The following is a 19015-nucleotide window of genomic DNA, read 5'->3' on the forward strand; positions in this document are numbered from 1 at the left end:
ACACACATTCACATGTTACAGGTAGGTAGCCGTGTTGGTCTGACGCAGTCAAAAAAAAAAATCAAAAAAAATCCTTCCAGTAGCACCTTAGAGACCAATTAAGTTTGTCATAGGTATGAGCTTTCGTATGCATGCACACTTCTTCAGATACATGCAAGTTATTTTCAATAACTAGGCACCAGCATCAAGTTTTTAGGACCCCAGGCTTCTATACATTAGCTATTTTCTTTCTTATTATTATCAAAGGCGGGGGAGATGCACATACATAAACCATGACACCCAGGAGGCTGGAACAAGTTAGGCCTTTGGTCTGATTCAACAGTGCTCTTTATGTTGCCAAGCCGCTCTTTGCTCCAGCAGTGCCTAATCAGGCAGTTTGAGAAGCGCCTTTAAGGCAATTGCTCAGGGCCTTGAATGAAAGGGAATCTCCCACTATCTGTCATGCAATAGCTCCAGAAGGCGCAGCCTGACTCCACTCGCTCAGGGAAATGGCAAAGAGGCTCCCCTAAACACAAGGGGAAAGCAGCTTGTACGTCAGCCTTGTTGTAATTTAACAAACAGGAGATTTGCCCTCTTAATTCCTCTCTTCATCAGACTTGCTTGAAAACTGAAGAAAAAGTTAAAAAAAAACAAAAAAACACCCCCACATCTTTGTGCAAAAGAAAGAAAGAAAAAAGATTTAACTATTTTGGAAAATCCTAGTGATTTGCAAGAGAAATCTCCTCTGAGCCAAGCCAAGAGAGAAGATTAAAAGCATGTGCTTAACAGAAGAGCGAAAGATTAAGCTACATTTTATGCAATTCAGGTCTCAAGCGATTATGATAGAGAAAACTTCCCCACCCCCGGACACCTGTTGCAGAATCACTTTTGCTACTTTACTAGGGTACTAGGGTAGCATAATTGGGTCTACCCACGGAACCACCAAATTGACTTTGAAAACTTGCTACCGTAGGTATCCCCAAGCTCTGCTAATGTTGCACTGCCTCCTCTAATAGGTTCTATGATGATGTTATTGAAGATGGCATGTCTCCATCCAATCTACCTTCCTTTATATCTCCAGGCTGAAAATATTCTTACATCTTAATTATTTCCCCCTCTTACTTTGGCTGCTTGCACATTTATAAGCCTATTCCTCCAATAAGGTCAGTCAATTTGTAATCCAATTAACACAGTACCTGTTTAACAAGGCATGAAAAAGACTTTGCTACTTGTGAGCAGCCTTTAAGGTCCTGCGTTTAGAAGTTCAGGTTGGTGGGAAGGTTCTCGCATCTTCCTCTCAGCCATGGCAAACGAGGGAAAGAGAACAAAAATCTGGAAGACTGGGGGCAGTTTTATTCCACTATTCTTAAACACACACACGTGTAGCAAGGAAGACCTCTGCAGCAGCATGAATAGAGGAAAGAAATCGGCCAGAGGAAAGATTTTGCTTTAAGGAAAAAACCTGCACTTTTCTGGGTTATCTTAGACTTGCGTATTTGTCTTTACTGACAAAATATATTACTTAGATGGACCTCTGAAAATAAAGGGATGGTCTGTCCAGAAAATTCCCAGCAGGAGAGGACACAGTTGGGATTATTTGCAGGAGAACTTGATCAGGTACGAAAGTCAGGGTTGTGTGTGTGTGTTTTTAAGACAACAATGAGCCAGTTCTCATGTAACATCAAGCCACGGCTTGGCCATCCTTAGGATTGTAAATTGCTTCCTCCCCTTATGCACTCTGATTTGGCACCATGTCTGAATTGAGCCAGAAGCAAGGAGAAGACATGCTTAAACTGTGTTCCTACCAGCTGGTTTCTCGCACTGGGATGGTTCAGATGTAGAAACAAAGCCAGTTTAGCTACCAGTTCTCAGCCTTGGGGCCAGGTGCCTCCTTTATCCTGTCCTCCTCACAAACTCAGATTCTCCCCACAAAATTCTGGTTCATATTTGTGCTTTGAAGGGGAAAAGTGAACCATAGTTTGCCCATTCAGCAGAAATGTTTTGCAAGCTACAGTTTGCATGAACCAAGTCAGGGAAAGAACTCACACATGTGGTGCGTGGCAGTGAAGGGAAAAGGGAACCATGTAAATCCAAAGCTCATATGGAATGATTTGGCCATTCAGTCATTACACTTGAGAAATCCCAATATCAGAAGCCAGCTATTAAAAATAGGAATTAGGTGTGCATGATCCATGCTTCTTACTGAATTCAGACTTCTTGACAAACCATAGTTAAGGAATATGAACCATGGCTGAATGCTGAGAGGACAAAGCCAAAGCCAATAAGCAATTCAATAAGCAATTCAGAACCATGCTGGAATATATATGGATATATGGCAATGCCTTAGTCTGAGTTAGACCACTGGTCCATCCAGCCCACTACTATCTACTACTGGTAAGACTGGCAGCAGAGAAATGTCTTCCAGTACCAGAGATAGCACAGCCCCATATAACCAACATGCTTAATTCTAATTCATGCATGAAGGGATTGACCATAGAGTAAGCTGGCCTTTCAGGCTTAGCTCAACTAGGTAATCAAGTCCTTGCTCCCCTTCAGTCCAACTGATAAACTCAGCATATGAGGTCTGAGCTGGTTGTTCCAGTTCAGACCGCATGGCTCTCACAAACCACTCTTGATACAGGTAGGTAGCCGTGTTGGTCTGAGTCGAAGCAAAATAAAAAAATTCCTTCAGTAGCACCTTAAAGACCAACTAAGTTTATATTTTGGTATGAGCTTTCGTGTGCATGCACACTTCTTCAGATACATGTGAAGCATGCACACGAAAGCTCATACCAAAATATAAACTTAGTTGGTCTTTAAGGTGCTACTGAAGGAATTTTTTTATTTTGCTTCGACTCAGACCAACACGGCTACCTACCTGTAACTAGAACTATGGAAGGCACCACATTGAGCCGCATGAAATGGAAGTCCTGGTGTATCTGAAGAAGTGTGCATGCACACGAAAGCTCATACCAAAATATAAACTTAGTTGGTCTTTAAGGTGCTACTGAAGGAATTTTTTTAAACCACTCTTGAGTTACTATACCAATAATTAAGGAACTTTAACCACTTTGGAATGAAATCAAGCTTTACTGTCAGTGTAATTTTTTCTGAATGCTGTATGGAAAAGCACATTAATCTGTCCTTTAAAGAATTTGTAAGTAAACAATTTTTAATTTACCAAATGTGTGGTCTTTTTCTATGCTGGGGAAGAGAGAAGTTTTGGAACTCACAAGATCATATTTTAAAGGTCTAACAGGCTATATTTCCATGCTTTACTTTGCTGCTGCATATTTTGTGATTTTAAATCTCAGCTGGGGTTCTTTCACCAAAAAGTACCTACTCCAAAGCTGGATCTTCACGTCCAGGAATTCTCCTTATAAACCTATACTTTTTCCTTGCAACCAACATTCTTTTTATAGTTCATGGCAAATCAGTAGCCTCACAGTAGCCTGTGAGACGGTGTATTGGCCAACATTACTATGGACTTGTAAACCTGTGCTCTTACTTTGACTACTGCTTTATCATGGGGCTGTATCCCAACTAAAGCAAGTCATACTTAGGTCCCGTTTGAATTGATGTGAAAAAATTAGCCATGTGTAACTGGGTTCCTACTGACCTCAATGGGACTCAGCTGCAACTAGCAGTCTGGATCCAACCCACTATCTACCTTGTTTAGATTATGACATACGTACTGTAATGGGAAGTGATGGCAGGAAGGGCTTACCCCCCCCCCCCAAAAAAAATTGAAAGTTCATAACCAATACAGGGAAGCAATTCAGTCCTTTTCTGCATTTGTTTTCTGGTTTTAAAATCTCCCTGAAGCAGTCCATTTAATCCTGCATTCGCCCGTGCTGAAAAATGGAAAAACAATTCCACCCTCAGGTTATGAAAACACACTTCAGCTTGTCATATTCAGGAATAGAGTAGCAAGAACCAGACAGTGCTGCAGGATTAAGGAATAACTGGCTCTATACCTTTAGTAGCTGTGCCAAACCTTGAGAAACCAAATCAGGTCAGGCATGTAAGGTTAGATTCAGCAACTGCACCTTTTTGTGAGAGACCAATAAAAGAGGAATGGAACTCTTGAGACAGCCATCCCAGTAACTTTGCCAGATTTCAAATTAAAACAAGCTAACGGCCATCTTCTTTGTGGACTGGAACAAGTCGATTCCAAGGCTGTAACCAATGGGCTGTAGCCAAAGAGAATTTGGGGGGATGGTTTTTGTGTTTTTTTTGGTTTTGGCTGACTATTAAAGCTTTACTGTATTTCAAAACCTGATCCTTATCTTTTAATGTCTATGTAAGCTTTTTTATACAACCCTGGACGTTTTATTTTATTTTAGTAATGGTGGTCTTTTAAATAAAAATCTCTTAAGTTAAACAATATTTTGCAGTCATCATGGTTATCAGTATAATAAAACAAATCAGCAGCAGTAGATAAGGAACAGTATGTGTACCTTTTACAACAGGGGTGGGGAACTATCGCCCTCATGGCTAGCCTTCCAGGGGCCAGTGATGGGCAGGGTCAACGCAAAATACTCAGGGAGGGGGCACCCTGACATTCTCAAACCCCCCCAGAAAAAAGGGTTTGAAGATCACTTCCTGATGTGGTACTTAGGACTGAAAACAGCCTCCTACTGGAGCTAATGGGACAGGAAGGGTTGTTCCTTCCCTCCCTAGTTGTAACTCCCACATATATTGCAATTAGGCTTGAAAACAGCTTTCCATTGGAACTGGTGGGAGAGACTAACTGTTGTGGGGTATATGAGCAAGTTGCATGTGGCTCAGGGCCAGAGTTTCCCCGCCCCTGAGCTGCAGAATTCAGACTACTGAACCAATAAGCCTTCCCTTTCAAATTTATAAGAACATTATAAACTATTATTTGTATATCGTACTGTAGTTTACCAAATTAAAACCACAGCAGCAGCCCCCCCCCCCAAGTTCTGAGTGGCCACTGCAAATATGTGCAGCTCTGTCAGAACTTCAGCTTGGTTGAACAGAAATACGATTTTGACTTGATCCTTGGAATTGGACGTGCCTCGGAACAGGTTAAAAGTGATTTTTGCCCCTTTGGTTCTGACAACAAAGAAAAATGCGGTGAACTATGACACAAAGTCTTCTCCCATAGTGGCACAGAAGCACTGTTTGTTCTACTGGCATTTTTCAGTTAAGTAATACCTAAGCTGTGCTCTGTATGATTCTAAATAAAGGCTCAGTCACTCCACATTCATGCCTCTGTTCCAAGTGCTACTTTTTTTTTTGCAGGGCAACAGGCTAGAGAGTTCGTAAAGATAAATATTAAGGACTAGATTTCAATAGGAGGAACTATTCTTGACAGACATTTTCATAGCCCTGCTTTTTTTAAGCTTCTGATGATAATTAAACAGATAATGGCACTTGCTTAAAGATGTTTATATGTCCATAATTCATCCCTGTCCTTATTCATCTTACCAATTTCAAGGTAAGAGAAAACTGGCTATTTAAAATATTTTACATTTCACCTTGCAATGCATAATTTCCAAGATGACTTGCAAACGTGTTACAATCACCACAAAACCATTAATAAAAATGAAGGTGGCATCTTATCTTCTCCAGAAGGTTGCTGCGATTCCACAAAATCCCCTTGCCTCTTGACACCAAGTTTGGCAGAAGGCCCATATGGTACTGATATAAGTAGATTACGGTTAACAAACAGGTCTTTGTGGTATTTGGTAGCAATACTGCAAACAAAGGTTTTAGACAAAACAAAGACACTTGGCCAAAGATTTGGTTGCCAAGAACAACCTTACTGCTAATTTTCCAGGCAACTTATCGGGGAGCAAACTCACGGTTTGATCAAAAGAGATTCTAACCCCATCTGACAGGTTCCTGGGTCAAGTGATGAGATTTGTCAAACCAACATTCTAACTTCCCATTTTTAAAACAAAACCACCACATTACAGCATGTGTTTAGATTTAGCTAGTAGGCTATATCATTAAAAGGCAGGGCAAGGGCATTCCTTATAGTTCTCTTCTCATCAGTACAACCACCTGAAGAGTGTGATTGCTGCTGTTAGGACTGCTCATACCAGGTACACAACTAACCCAACTAGTAGTATGGCCCGCAAATAATAATACATATTGGAGGTCCTGGGTCTCAAGCAGGTTAAACTGGCCTCAACCAGGGCCAATGCTTTTTCGGCTTGGGCCCCAGCCTGGTGGAGCACTCTATCGCAGGAGACCAGGGCCCTGCGGGACTTGACATCTTTCTGCAGGGCCTGCAAGACAGAGTTGTTCTGTCTGGCCTTCGGTCCGGGCCCAGTTTGACCCCCCTCTATGGGACCCTGTAAGTTACCTCTTTGGCCCTTTTATCTGCTCATGTGGGACCAACATGGATAGCTGGCCCTGATGAATACTTGAGGTTCTCGAACCCTATGGTTGTAATTCATGGGCAATATTTAAATTTTATCCTCATTCTAATTTTTAAGGTGTCTTTAATCCCATCAGATGTCAAAGAGGTAAACAACTACCTGACATTTAGAAAAACATCTGAAGGCAGCCCTGTTTAGGGAAGTTTTTAATGTGTGACATTTTAATCTTTGCTGGAAGCTGCCCAGAGTGGCTAGGGAAACCCAGCTGGATGGGTGGGGTACAAATAATAAAGTTATTATTATTATTGTTTTAATGTATTTGATATCTGATGTTAGCCACCCTGAGCCCAGTCTTGGCCGGGGAGGGCGGGATATAAATTAAAATTTACTTACTTGAATCAAAAGTAAATTACACACACTTTTTTTATAAAAAAAAACTTCTTTGCCAAGTTAGCTCACAGTGTTCCATTTGTATGCTTTATTCTGAACCCAATATTTTGTTTTTAAATGAAGAGCAGTAGTAAGTGGCATGAGGAGTGGCATGGGTGGGGGAATCTGACTGGAGGCCATGGGAGGGGACACAGCCACACAGGAATAAAATATCTGCCAAACAACAGGATCACATCCCCTGCTTGTTGTCAAAAGTCTTCCCTGACCATTAGCTCTAGAAACCTCTTTATTAAAATAAAAAGGCTGAAATTGCCAGGAATCGCTACCAAAATCAGGTTATATGAATACGAGAAGGCAAAGAGCCCTATTTTACTTATGGGAAACAAGAAGATTATGGCTTTCAGCAAGAAACTATTTGTTATAGAGTACAGGTTTTAATTTAGCACACTCACACTACACATATGCACATCCACAGCTCAGTGATTCAAATTTCTTAATTTTTTTTCTTCCATCATAATCCAAAACCATTTCTTGCATTTCTCATTTGTGCACTGGCACATGCCCTATGATGCATACAAAAATGACACTAATATTTCCAGGACAATTATTTACTTTCTCATTCTCAAACTTGCTCATTGCGCCAGAGTGCAGCCTAGATGATTTTCTGGCCCCACCCTCAGTTAGCGGGATCAGCCAAGGTCACTTGCACAACTCCACTAACGCTTGGCCAACTGGTCACAATTCCTTAATGAGCCCTTTGTAAACCTTTGTAAGTGGCAGGCTAAAAAGCCAGCTTGAATGGACACAGAAGCAGAGTCATCAGGGTTCAGCTGAGGTGGAAGAGAGGCTTGTGTTGTCTCAAATTCACCCGAAACCCAAGCAAGCACCAGCCACAGTGTCACAAGCAGTTGATGATCATTCCTAAAGCATGCCAAGAATTAGGGCCTGCGCAGAATGAATAGGGACAGTAGATAGGTGTGCTAGGAAATTGAAAAAGACAACACAAAATTGGGCAAATTGCAAGGCTTAGCCAGTGTCTAATGCCTAACCATGGATAGCAGGGCTAGAGCACAAGTGGGGAATACATGGTTCTCCAGATCACTCCCATCATCTCTGATCATTGGTCATGCTGCCTGGAGCTGATGGGGCGGACAGGGTGTGTGTGTGTGTTGTTGTTGTTGTTGTTGTTGTTGTTGTTGTTGTCCAACAACATTTGGTTGGCCAGAGATCCCACAGCCCTGGATTACAGCTTGGTCCTGGGATTTAAAAGACACAGGAGATGCTGACCAGAACTTCCGGGAAAATGGGAAGAAGGGCAAATATTAAAGAAAGTATTCAGCCTAAAGGAGCCAAAAGGGATAACCTGTGCATGCATAGACTACTCTCTACTAATGGATTGAGAGGGAAGTAAAAACTTCCGAGAACCGAGAATATTTCAAATAGGCAGATCTCCACTTGTTATGAAAGAGTAGGCTGGCCCAATCATGCCACACAATGTGGCGACTGAAAGAAGGCCTTCTCAGTAGCAAATTATGGAACTCCCTCCCTAAGCATTTTCACCTAGCACCTTCTTTAATACCTTGTAGGGGCCAAGTGACGTCCACCCTATTTTCCCAGGCTTTTAATTGTATTTGATTGGAGTTTAAGATAATTGAGCCTCCTTTGGTTTCTTGACTGTTTTAAATGAATTATTGCTTTTATTATTATCTTTCTCTGATCTTCCACTTCTGTTATTATGTTTTATCTTTATTTTGTTAGCCTTACTGAGGCATTTGCAAACAAGGCAGAATTTATCTAAATACTAAAAACAAAACAAAACTAATGTTTGCCAGGACTCTCTGTTAAATATATGTAGGGCAACATTTTTCGACGCACATGACCCTTGTCACAGTATAGCAGAAGGTGGTCTCTTTTACAAGCCTCCAGTTTCACTATTGGCAAAGAGTTTAAGGCCATGTGCTTCCTTGGCTAGGATCAAGAGCTCTTGCTCTCTATTAGCACAGTCACCTCACATATACCTCAGATCATTTCCACAGTCATGGAGGCTATTTTGCTCGTCATCGTTCACTAGCTGAGAGATTACCTTCAATCCCTGGTTGAACCCCACCCACCCGCCCGTTCTTACATTACCTTTCCTAAACCCACTCTATTACCTAGTCTTGATTTATGAACTTCAGTATGAACAAATGCCTGTCAACTCCAGAGAACCTACACTTTGGAGTGTGGTAGGTATAGCCCCCCAGCAGGAACTCTTGCCCCACAGCAGTTATAGTTAAAGCTTTCCTAAAGGGGAGGACACCCAGAGCCAATGGGAAACTTGCTGAGAGACAGAATGAGTGTGTTTTTGAAAGAATGCATTGAACACCCACGCAGGAGACCCAAGACAGATATGCCCAGCTTTATCATGCCACTACAGTCGTACCTTGGATCTCAAACACCTTGGCTCCTGAACAAATCGACTCCCTGAAGTGAGTGTTTCGGTTTTTAAACAATTTTTGGAAGCCGAACACCCAGCGCTGATTCCGATTGGCTGCAGGAGCTTCCTGCAGCCAATCTGAAGCTGCGCTTTGGTTTCCAAATGTTTTGGAAGTCGAACGGACTTCCGGAATGGATTCCATTTGACTTCCAAGGTACAACTGTATAGCCATTGTCAGCCAGGAACTCTGAAATGCTGCTGTGCTTTTTTTTTTTTACAGTGTGTCCTCTCCAGCACACCCTATCCGTTTCAGTCCAGCTATGCCACACACTCTTACTCAAAACTGCATGCACGCACAAGCATGTTGAAATATGTACACAGCACTAGGCCCAAGACCACAAACTGCCTTTAAAAACCCACAAAAACTCAACACGCTTGCCAAATTCTATAATCAGAAAACCTGAATTCCACATTCTAAATTTATGACTAGGTGAGTAGGGGAGAGATCCAAGTTAGATTTTCTGATTCAGATTGTCAAGTACTGTACTGTACTGGGTTTGGCAATAATTGGAGTGTCTCACAGCAACAGTGAAAAGAGAAGCGCAATTTCTGTATGTGGGGCAGGGGGAAGAAAGCAATTAAGGTTACAGAGACATGCCCTACCTCCTGGACAAAAGTAAGCAAACCCAAATTATTTTTTTCTGTTTTCCAAGTCTTTTGGTAGACCTACCTCTTACATTTTTAGGCTGGTATGAGAAGACAAAAGTACATAAAGGTTTTACAAATCATGTGATTAGATCATTGTATGAGGTTTGGGAAAGAAATAAAATGCTTTTGGAAAGGAAAGACTCCATGGTGGATATCACCTGTAGATGTTTTAACATCGACCTGCTGCGGAGCACTCTACGGTAGGATCTGTTCTAAGATGCATACTTGATGGGAGTCACCTCTGAATTAACCAAGAATACGCAACACATTCTATGCACTGCATGCTGTCAAGAAAGACCAATAGCACTGAGAAAGCCAACTACAGAAATTTATCAACCATTACTTGCCCCCTAACTAGCAACCGAGAAACCTGTAAACTACAGCTCAGGAGGAAGCAAGATAGCCTCTGAAACATGGTTAAGGTGTCTAGCCCACAAATGTATACTGCATACTCATGCCTATATTAACCTTTTGTGGATGTGGGTGGCCTCAAAATATGAGAACTGGTTCTACACCAATTTTAAAAATATTCCCCTCCCTAGTTGTATGGAGGCAGTTCTTAAGCTTCCCCCTGGTTGCTGTGATTATTTGCAACTGGAGTATTAACTCTCCAGTTACTATTACATTTTAGCACAGTATATTTCTGGTAAAATGCAAGTTTTGACATCTGTTCAATTACAGGCTGTACATATACAGTGGAACCTCGGTTTATGAACACCTCGGTTTATGAATTTTCGGTTTATGAACGCTGCGGACCCATCTGGAACGGATTAATTCATTTTCCATTACTTTCAATGGGAAAGTTTGCTTCAGTTTATGAACGCTTCAGTTTATGAACAGACTTCCGGAACCAATTACACCCATGCTTCAGTTTATGAACGCTTCAGTTTAAGTACTCCGCGGACCCGTCTGGAACGGATTAATCCACTTTCCATTACTTTCAATGGGAAAGTTCGCTTCAGTTTATGAACAGACTTCCAGAACCAATTGTGTTCATAAACCGAGGTACCACTGTACATGCACAAACACTCATTCTCAACACATCAAGGCCTTCTGATCATTTAAAAATTATGCAGATACTTTCATTGCCCATTTTGGATTCATCCTCCAACTTCTTTCCAAATTCCCAATTCTTATGCAACCTGAAGAGAGGTTTCTCATTTAATGGGATCACCTCTTAAGTACTGTATTTGTTTGCTTTGTTTTTTATGGCATTATGCATTTCTCTATTCATTTCTATTTAGGTTTTTAATGCGTTGTACATCAGCTGGAGACACTGGAGTAACAAGCAACTGACCAGTCTGATAAATACCATGATTATATTTGTAGTAGTAGTATCGGCAGCAGTGATAGTAGTAAAACTGTTGACCATTTTACCTTGGGCAACTAGATGAGACGCAAAATGGAATGGCCCACCTCTCAATCCCTGCCTTCCCTTCCCTCCTGCTACAATCCTATCCTTTACAGCAGGGCTGGGGAACCTGTGGCAATTCAGATGTTGTTGGACTACAACTCCTGTCGTTCTTGACCATTGGGCCTTGTTGGCTGGGGCTGATGGGTATTTGTTTTCAGCAATGTCTGGAGGGCCGCAGGCACAGCAACCCATGCTTTATAGCCAGAGCCTGGAGCCATCTGTACTACATTCCCACCACCAATGAAACGAAGTGTAGTGCTACTGCTGCCAGAAGTCAGACAGAGAAGCAAGAATTCTAGCTGCCACAGCACAGTGGTTCTTTGGCAGGGAAGAGCTACCGGTAATTGCATCATCTGTGGCAGCCTCTAAGTTGTAGAACTCCCTTCCCACAGAGTTGGCACCTTCATTACAGAGTTTCCAGTGACAGCTGAAGATGCACCTCTATACCCTGGCTTTTGACACTTGAGGTGTATATTTTCAGGACTCACCCTATTTTTGTGGTTGTTAAGTTGTTCTTAATTTTTTAAATGTTGTAATCCACTCTGGGACCTTAGGGTGAAGGGCGGGTAATTAATCATCGTTGTACAAGTGAACTACACTGTTGTTTCACTGTGGGAAGATACCAAAATTAAGCAGAGCAAACCCTGCTTTTCCACCAAGCAAAACAACTGTGGCTTCTCATTGAGTGCTCCTGTATGACACACATTTGTCACAGTTATCCATCACTTTTTAAGGTGACCATAAAAAAATGTCAAAGAGGACCACAGTGCACCATGGGTGGTCCAAAATATTTAGTGAAGGTATGTTCCTGAAAGACCCAAGATCCCTTTCTTGTGTAGACAGGGTATATCTCAGGAGAACCACTCTAGGAAAACATCTATGGTATATTGATTGTATAAACAAGACGTAGGTCAACCCACTCCACAGAACTCTTCTGGCAATGATGGGGGTGGTTTGTATATTGGATGGGCACTTCCTTACACTACAGCTCCATCAAAGCTAAGCAAAAGGTGGCATTTGTCAAAACAACAGCTAATTTACTGTGGCACAATCTCTCATATCTGGCCTGTGTGCAACAAGCCCTTGTCCCTACTGCTGACTGAGCATAGAAGTATACATTACTCCTGCCCCAGATCAGTCCTGCTGTGGAAAATAAATAAGGATTTCAAATCCCAGGCTGTCTGTCAAAAGGTACTAAAAGAAACGCTTTGTTGGAAATTGAAGTCTCTTATTTCAATTACTTCCTTATGTGCTGATAGTAGCAGCAGGATTAGCTTTATGTCTCTTCTGCCAAAGCTGTCAAGGCAAGCAGCAGCTGTACATCTCCTACATTTAACCATGCCTAGCTGTGGATCTTGATCTCTTGTGGTAGGCTTAAAAAAACAACCACCAGCAGCTCTGAGATATTGAACTCCCCCAGGTAAAGAAAGAAAAAGGTTGAAGTGGTCCCAAGTTTAACCAAGGCACAGAGACTGATGGGTAGAATCCCCTTTTGCCTTTAATAGCAGACAGATAAATGGAAAGGGGACACCACTGCCATAGACCTTCTGCATATTTTGATCTCACGAATGGACAGCAGCCAAATATAAACAGAGAAATGAAACAAAACACACATATATACACACACCTGACCAATCCTCCCAGACTCTGCCCTAAAGTAGGGAAACGGACCGAGGATGATAGCAGGGTACAAGGGGAAAGCAAAATAATATTAATCACCCAACACGTCTTAGTGTAATTTTTGTTTGAAGTCAGATCCAAACATTATACAAGCTATAAAGGTTCCCCTTGCTTCACAACTCCCCCCCTCCAGATTCCTTGGATGCACTTCCCAATTAAGTGCTCCTGTTCTGTGCATTAGAAATGCAAACTTTCAGTTCAGGAGTATCCCAAAACAGGTGCAATCGTTAAATCAGTTAAACATATGTATTTTCACAAAACAGAAAATCCAACATAATGACAATGTGCAAATTCATGTGAAAGGTTATACTCTATATCTGATGGGTGGCATCCCGGCTAATTTAACAATACTTCAGTTCCATTTTTTTTATTTTTGTGGAACTTAAATTATTACTGACTTGCCCATTGATTTCAAGGACAACTAAGTTCAACTAATTTATGCTGAAATCCTATATTCAGATAAACACCACTTGCAGGTAAACACCACTGAACACAATTAGATTCACTTCTGAGTAAACATGTGCAGGGTTGTACTGTAAGACTAGATTCAACAATGCATGCACATCACATAACACAGTAGGCAAAAGTCACACGTCTCCCCAATGCTTACCATTTCAGCTCTATATTGCCACTAGATTAAACTAGCACCTCTACTTTTCAGATTATGGGCTGCTGCAATGACTTATTACAATAGCAATTTTTATTATAATAATAACTATTATAACTACATTTATATACCACCTCCCCCCAGCTCATGGTGGCATACATAGCTCACCCTCTTCTCAGTTTATCCTCATAACAACCTTGTGAGATAGGTGAGGCCAGGCATAGGCAAACTCGGCCCTCCAGAGGTTTTGGGACTACAACTCCCATCATCCCTAGCTAACAGGACCAGTGGTCAGAGTTGATGGGAATTGTAGTCCCAAAACCTCTGGAGGGCCGAGTTTGCCTATGCCTGCGTTAGGCTGAGAGACAGTGACTCGCCACCCAGTAAGCTTCATGGCTGAGTGCTCTCCCAGGTCTTAGTCCAACACTTTAACCACTACACCACATTGGTTCTCAGTAACAGAGTTTCTGACAGCTGGTTCATTTGCTTGACTAAGAAACTGATGGGGCCACCACTAGTGGGGTTATGGCAAAAACGCCATTTGATCAGAACCCTTTTTCTCCACCACTACTCAAAAGTCAAGGTAAGATAAGCACATAACAATGCCATCACATTTCCTTGCTATTTAATCCTGTTATGCCACAGTAGCAGAGGAAATGACTGTAGGTTCTGAAGCATTCTGCCCCAGTCCTTACTTGCCTAAGCTGCATCTCCAACAATTCAAACCAATTTTCACTATTCACAAACTATAAGGCCTTTTCTACAGTTACCCAAGTAGAACTCCTCCTCTCTCCACAATTCTAACTTCGCATCATTTCCCAGAGAGCAAGCCCCTCATTCCGGAACCAAGCTGAGTGTCTTTCATTTACTTTAAGATATGAACAGACGCACACACATGATGCTGCAATGACTGTAATTCACCTAGCAGTCTTTCCTTGGTCAATACACCAGCAGTCTTGCAAGCTCACTTTCATGAATCAGCACTTTATAGTTTCATTTATTTTATTGACAGAATGAACAGAGACCAAGGGAACATCAGGTCCACAGAAACTGTGACAAGGACCATGAATTAAAAGACACAAATAAGTCAGAAGAGAAAGTGGAGCACATTCCAGTTTCCTGTTTAGAAAGGTCCCAAGAAGTAGGCACCTGCCCACATTAAAAGTAACCAAAAATATATGGATTCTCCTCCAAATAAATAGGGGACCCAAAATTCACGTATCCAGAAGGCTCAACAAGGAAAACAGCTATGTGAAAGGAAAGCCAGAATCCAATTTCTTGATCCCCCAAATGCCACTCAGCCAGTATTTTAACATAAAACAAAGTTCATCTGCTTTTTCAACTTGTTAACATGCCCCACATCTCCAGGTGAAGCCATCTAAAGGTTAATGCAGTAAATTAAACCAGCAATGCATTTTCTCCACAGACCTGAAAAACATGAGGCAACTCCCACCTAAGGTAGCAAACATATTCAAAGACAGCCAGTTCCCTATCCTGCACAAAATGAAAGTTACTGTGAAGGGAGTCATAGAATCCCAAGACCATCAGAGAGGTCAGCTCCTGCCTTCAAGAGAGATGTGGAACCATTATTCCTCTGACTCACCAAATACAGCAAAAATGACAAGCCATGTTTTTACAGCTTACCAGGAAAATTAAAGCTTGTGGAAAGAAGGGAATAGAGTGTGGAGAAACAACCAGGAGCCCTCAGTGAACAGTACAAAACAGTCACACAATTGTGGATGGAAAGAGGTTGAGAGATCAAGCTTTTCCAGGACATCTCTGTAAAAGGGAACCTAGGGCCATAGCCCTTAGGGTCATTCAATGTCAGCAGGGAGGTGTTAGTGGTCCATGTGTACTCAGTTATCAGAACTAAGTTTATCCATTAACACACTTTAACCACCCTTCTGTACACAGCAGAAAGGTTACGGAGTGTTATATAACAAGGGTGAAGCTTCTGTTTGCAATTTAAGAACATGTAGCATTTCTAATTCATGTCAGCAATCATGTGGAGTGAAGTACAGAGCAGCAATTATTTTGTATAGCATTAGAAGAAATAAACAGACATGGTACCTGTGGGCGTTTCAGTATTAAATAAAATACATGGTTTACAGCTAGTAGGGTGAGGAGGGAGAAGAGGATAGAAAAAATCTGGAAGGAGTTAGGTATTGTGAGAAAAGCACACCTGGGGTGAGGACTGAATACGTAGTAGGGCCCTGAATTCTTTCCCTCCCAGCTAATCAAACCCTGAATAGCAAGAAAGAATAGCAAGTAAAAATAAAGAAAACTGTGTGTGCATTTGTGCACCATCACTAACACGCCTTAAAAAAATCACTAACCCACCCACATACAATTCTCTGTACTCAAGAAAGGCAAGAAAAACCAGGGCCTGCACCTTTCAAAAAGGAGATAAAACACCTGTTTATCAGTCTGACCAGCTAGCAAACATGACTCAAGTTTTTACAAAAGGAGAGCACTTCCACTTCAGTTTTCTGGGTTTCCAGTTCCCTTCAAACGGGTTTTGAAAGGTCGGCTTCCCTGAACTTTTGCAGGTTGCAACAAAACGTGTTTGTTATGCTTTTTAGGGGGCAGTTGAGAGCGGGCCCTCTCTCCTCTTGAATAGCAACTATAGCAGAGAAACTGTGTCGCTGCTGCTGTTTCCAAAGACAGTAAAGACACTTTTAAGAGGATGGGAGTGTAGAGAAGAAGAGGCTACCGGGGGGGAGACAGAGGTGAAGCCGCCGAGTCGGAGGCAGGGTGGGAAGGAAGGAAGGAGGCTCGTTACCTGACACGGAGAAAGAGGTGGGCCTCGGGAGGAATTACGAGGGGCAGAGGAAAGGATTAAAAAATCAAATATGGGCGTGCGAGGGGGAACACGGAGTGGGTGTGAAGTATAACAGGGGGAGGGTCTCCCTTAGGGAGCTCTAAAATGGCGGCAGCTTCCTTCCCACACCGCTCCCTACTCCCTCACATACAGACAGTACATACATATATATATTTATGTATATGTATATACATACCTATATATATATAGCACACTCCCGCCCCCGCCTTCTATCTCCGCCCCCGCCCCCCGTTTTCCTCCCCCCGCCCCCTCCGCCAACCGCTCTCACCGGGCTCGAGCCCCCTCCTTCCTGCTCCTTTTTCGCTCGCGGGAGAGGAGCTTCTTTCGCTCGCTTCAGCCGCTCTTCACTTTCTTTCTTTTCTTTTTTTTTCTTTCTGTGTTTTTTTTTTTTTTTTTTGGCCTTCACCGCCGCAATCCCACAATCCCCCGCGCGCGTCTCCAGCGGCCGACCTGCTGTTTCCTCCTCCTCCTCCTTCCGCTTGGCCCCTCCCCTCCCCTTAACTCGGCGTTCTCTTGCCGATGCTCCTCCTCCTCCGCGCGCTCTGTACCCCCGCCTGCCCGCTCGCGTAGCCCCGCCTCTGTCCTCCAACTTAAGCTCCTCCTCCTGGCTCCCCCGCCTTTCCCGTTTGTCAATTGAGGGAAGAGAGAGGCGCACCTGCGCCTGCGTTAGGCTCCCTCGCCTCCTTCTGAGCATCATTTACTTAAGAGAGTTGTCCTGCTCCTTTCGATACTTCTGCTCCCCAAGTGAAATTGCCACCATATTGCAACCTTACTCTTGTTGGCTTCTGCTTTACTTCCTACTGCACCCTTGTGTATTCTCTCCCCCCCCCCGGTTCATTTTGTTTCTTCTCAACGATTTTGTACTGGAAGTTTCGTTGAAACCTTTTGTAGGTACACTTTCAGATTCTTGCAGACAAATCAGCAGGCTTCTGGCACCTTGAAGACCCTCACATTTATTATGGCAGACACTTCTCTGGATTACAGTTCGCATGACTACGCGGGCATAGCCAAGAATTTTGTTAGAAGGGCGCAGGACTTTTATTGGGGGGGGGGCGGGAGAACCGCCTGATTGGTCAGTTAGTTAAGTATTTCTATTGTTTTATGCTGCAAAGTATTATCCTAAATTGCATGGGGGTCTTTTGCTGGCTGGGTGTTGTGAACTGTCGAGGTCAGGGTGTCATTCTTCAGAATTTGCTGTTGAGACATTTGGGCGATTTCAGCTGGGAACATAAGCAAACATTGGAGTTCTGCTGGATCAGACCAAAGGGGCATCTAGTCCAGCACTCTGTTCTCACGGTGGCCAACCGGATGCCTGTGGAAAGACTTTTACAAAAAGGACCAGAGCGCAACAGCAATTTCCCCCACTTCCGATGGCCAGCAGCCGGCATTCAGTAGCATCCTGTCTCTGACAGCAGAGGTAGGACGTGGCCACAGGGGCTAGTAGCCACTGCAAGCCTTATCCTCCATCTATTTGTCTAATCATCATTTAAAGCCTTTCAAATTGGTGGCCATAACCACATCCTGTGGGAAGTGAATTCTATCGTTCTAAGGCTGTGTTCATTATCCAATTCTTCACTGTGTCTTGTTGTCTTTGGAAGTGAAACACAGGGCAAGGCATCTTCAGTGGAAGCACTCAACTAAAAAGGCCCAGTTGGCTCCCTCCGCTATACAGTACTTTTAAAGTGAAATAACTTTTAAAATTTTCTAAGCATTTGGTCTGAGTCTCGTTTGTTTTTATCTGTTTTTAAGGTATTATTTCGATGACTGCAAGCCACCTTTGGGAGTCCTTTTGAAGCAGGGCATAAATTATTTTTTACAAACCAGCTGTTCCACCTGTAAGGATTTTTCAATGTGAAGAACTGCTGCTCAGGGTGCCAGCCAAACAGATCTTCTAACAGGATACTTCATTCCATTCCCTCCCCCACATGGTTTTCCATCTGCTCCATCAGCCAACATTCCCGGCATAGTCCTGATAGAGTGGCTTTGGGGCTCCCACACCCCTAGCCTAGGGGTTTCCCCTTTTAAAGTATTTGCTGTACTTCTGCAAAACTTGTGGTTCCTCCAAGCCTGCTAATACTCCTCCCCCACTTGTGCATAGACAATTGCATTTTGGCTACCTAAGGATTCACTCTGAAGAGAATGGAGTTAGCTCTCAGTACATAGGATCACAGCTGGATCTCTTTAATGAGTTTTACAAGGATTTATCTTAATGTATCATCACCTGTTTATAATGCTACGCCTCTTAAGTCGCTTGTAAACTTTTTTTTATTTTGTGTTAAACCACTAACAAGCTAACTAAATAATAACAGCATGTGGACATTGCGTATATACCACTCTGAAGTGCAAATCCATGGGACTGATTTCCAAGTAAAGATGTGTTCAAATAAATTAATACATCCCATTCATCTTATATCAATCCAGTTTCAAACTCAGCCCAGATCTCAAGTGCCATTTTAGCCATAGATTTGATAACTGTGGCTAGGCTTATACTTGCCCCCATTCTCAGTCTGCCCTTTGTAAAATGCTAACCATGTACTTTTTCAGAGGACTGGTGTGGAAATACCTTTGCTCTGTTAAAAGAAGTAGGAAGCTGCCTTATATCAAGTCAGACCATTTGACCCATAGA

General features: G+C 42.6%; 1 protein-coding gene across 7 annotated transcripts in view; it reads right to left on the bottom strand.

Moving 5' to 3' along the window:
* Nucleotides 1–16806, bottom strand: part of PPP6R1 (protein phosphatase 6 regulatory subunit 1) — a 49895-nt gene extending 33089 nt beyond the window's left edge. For 2 of the 7 annotated variants that reach the window (XM_060281618.1, XM_060281616.1), the window contains exon 1: nt 16330–16571. The gene's annotated coding sequence lies outside the window, so the exon portion shown is untranslated. Of the gene's footprint in view, nt 1–16329; nt 16573–16657 lie in introns of those variants that run through there. The other 5 variants (XM_060281617.1, XM_060281620.1, XM_035134593.2 and 2 more) reach the window with 4 other exon arrangements.
* Nucleotides 16807–19015: the final 2209 nt, after the last annotated feature.

The sequence above is a fragment of the Zootoca vivipara genome, chromosome 13 (genome assembly GCF_963506605.1).
Source record: "Zootoca vivipara chromosome 13, rZooViv1.1, whole genome shotgun sequence".
Classification (NCBI taxonomy): domain Eukaryota; kingdom Metazoa; phylum Chordata; class Lepidosauria; order Squamata; family Lacertidae; genus Zootoca; species Zootoca vivipara.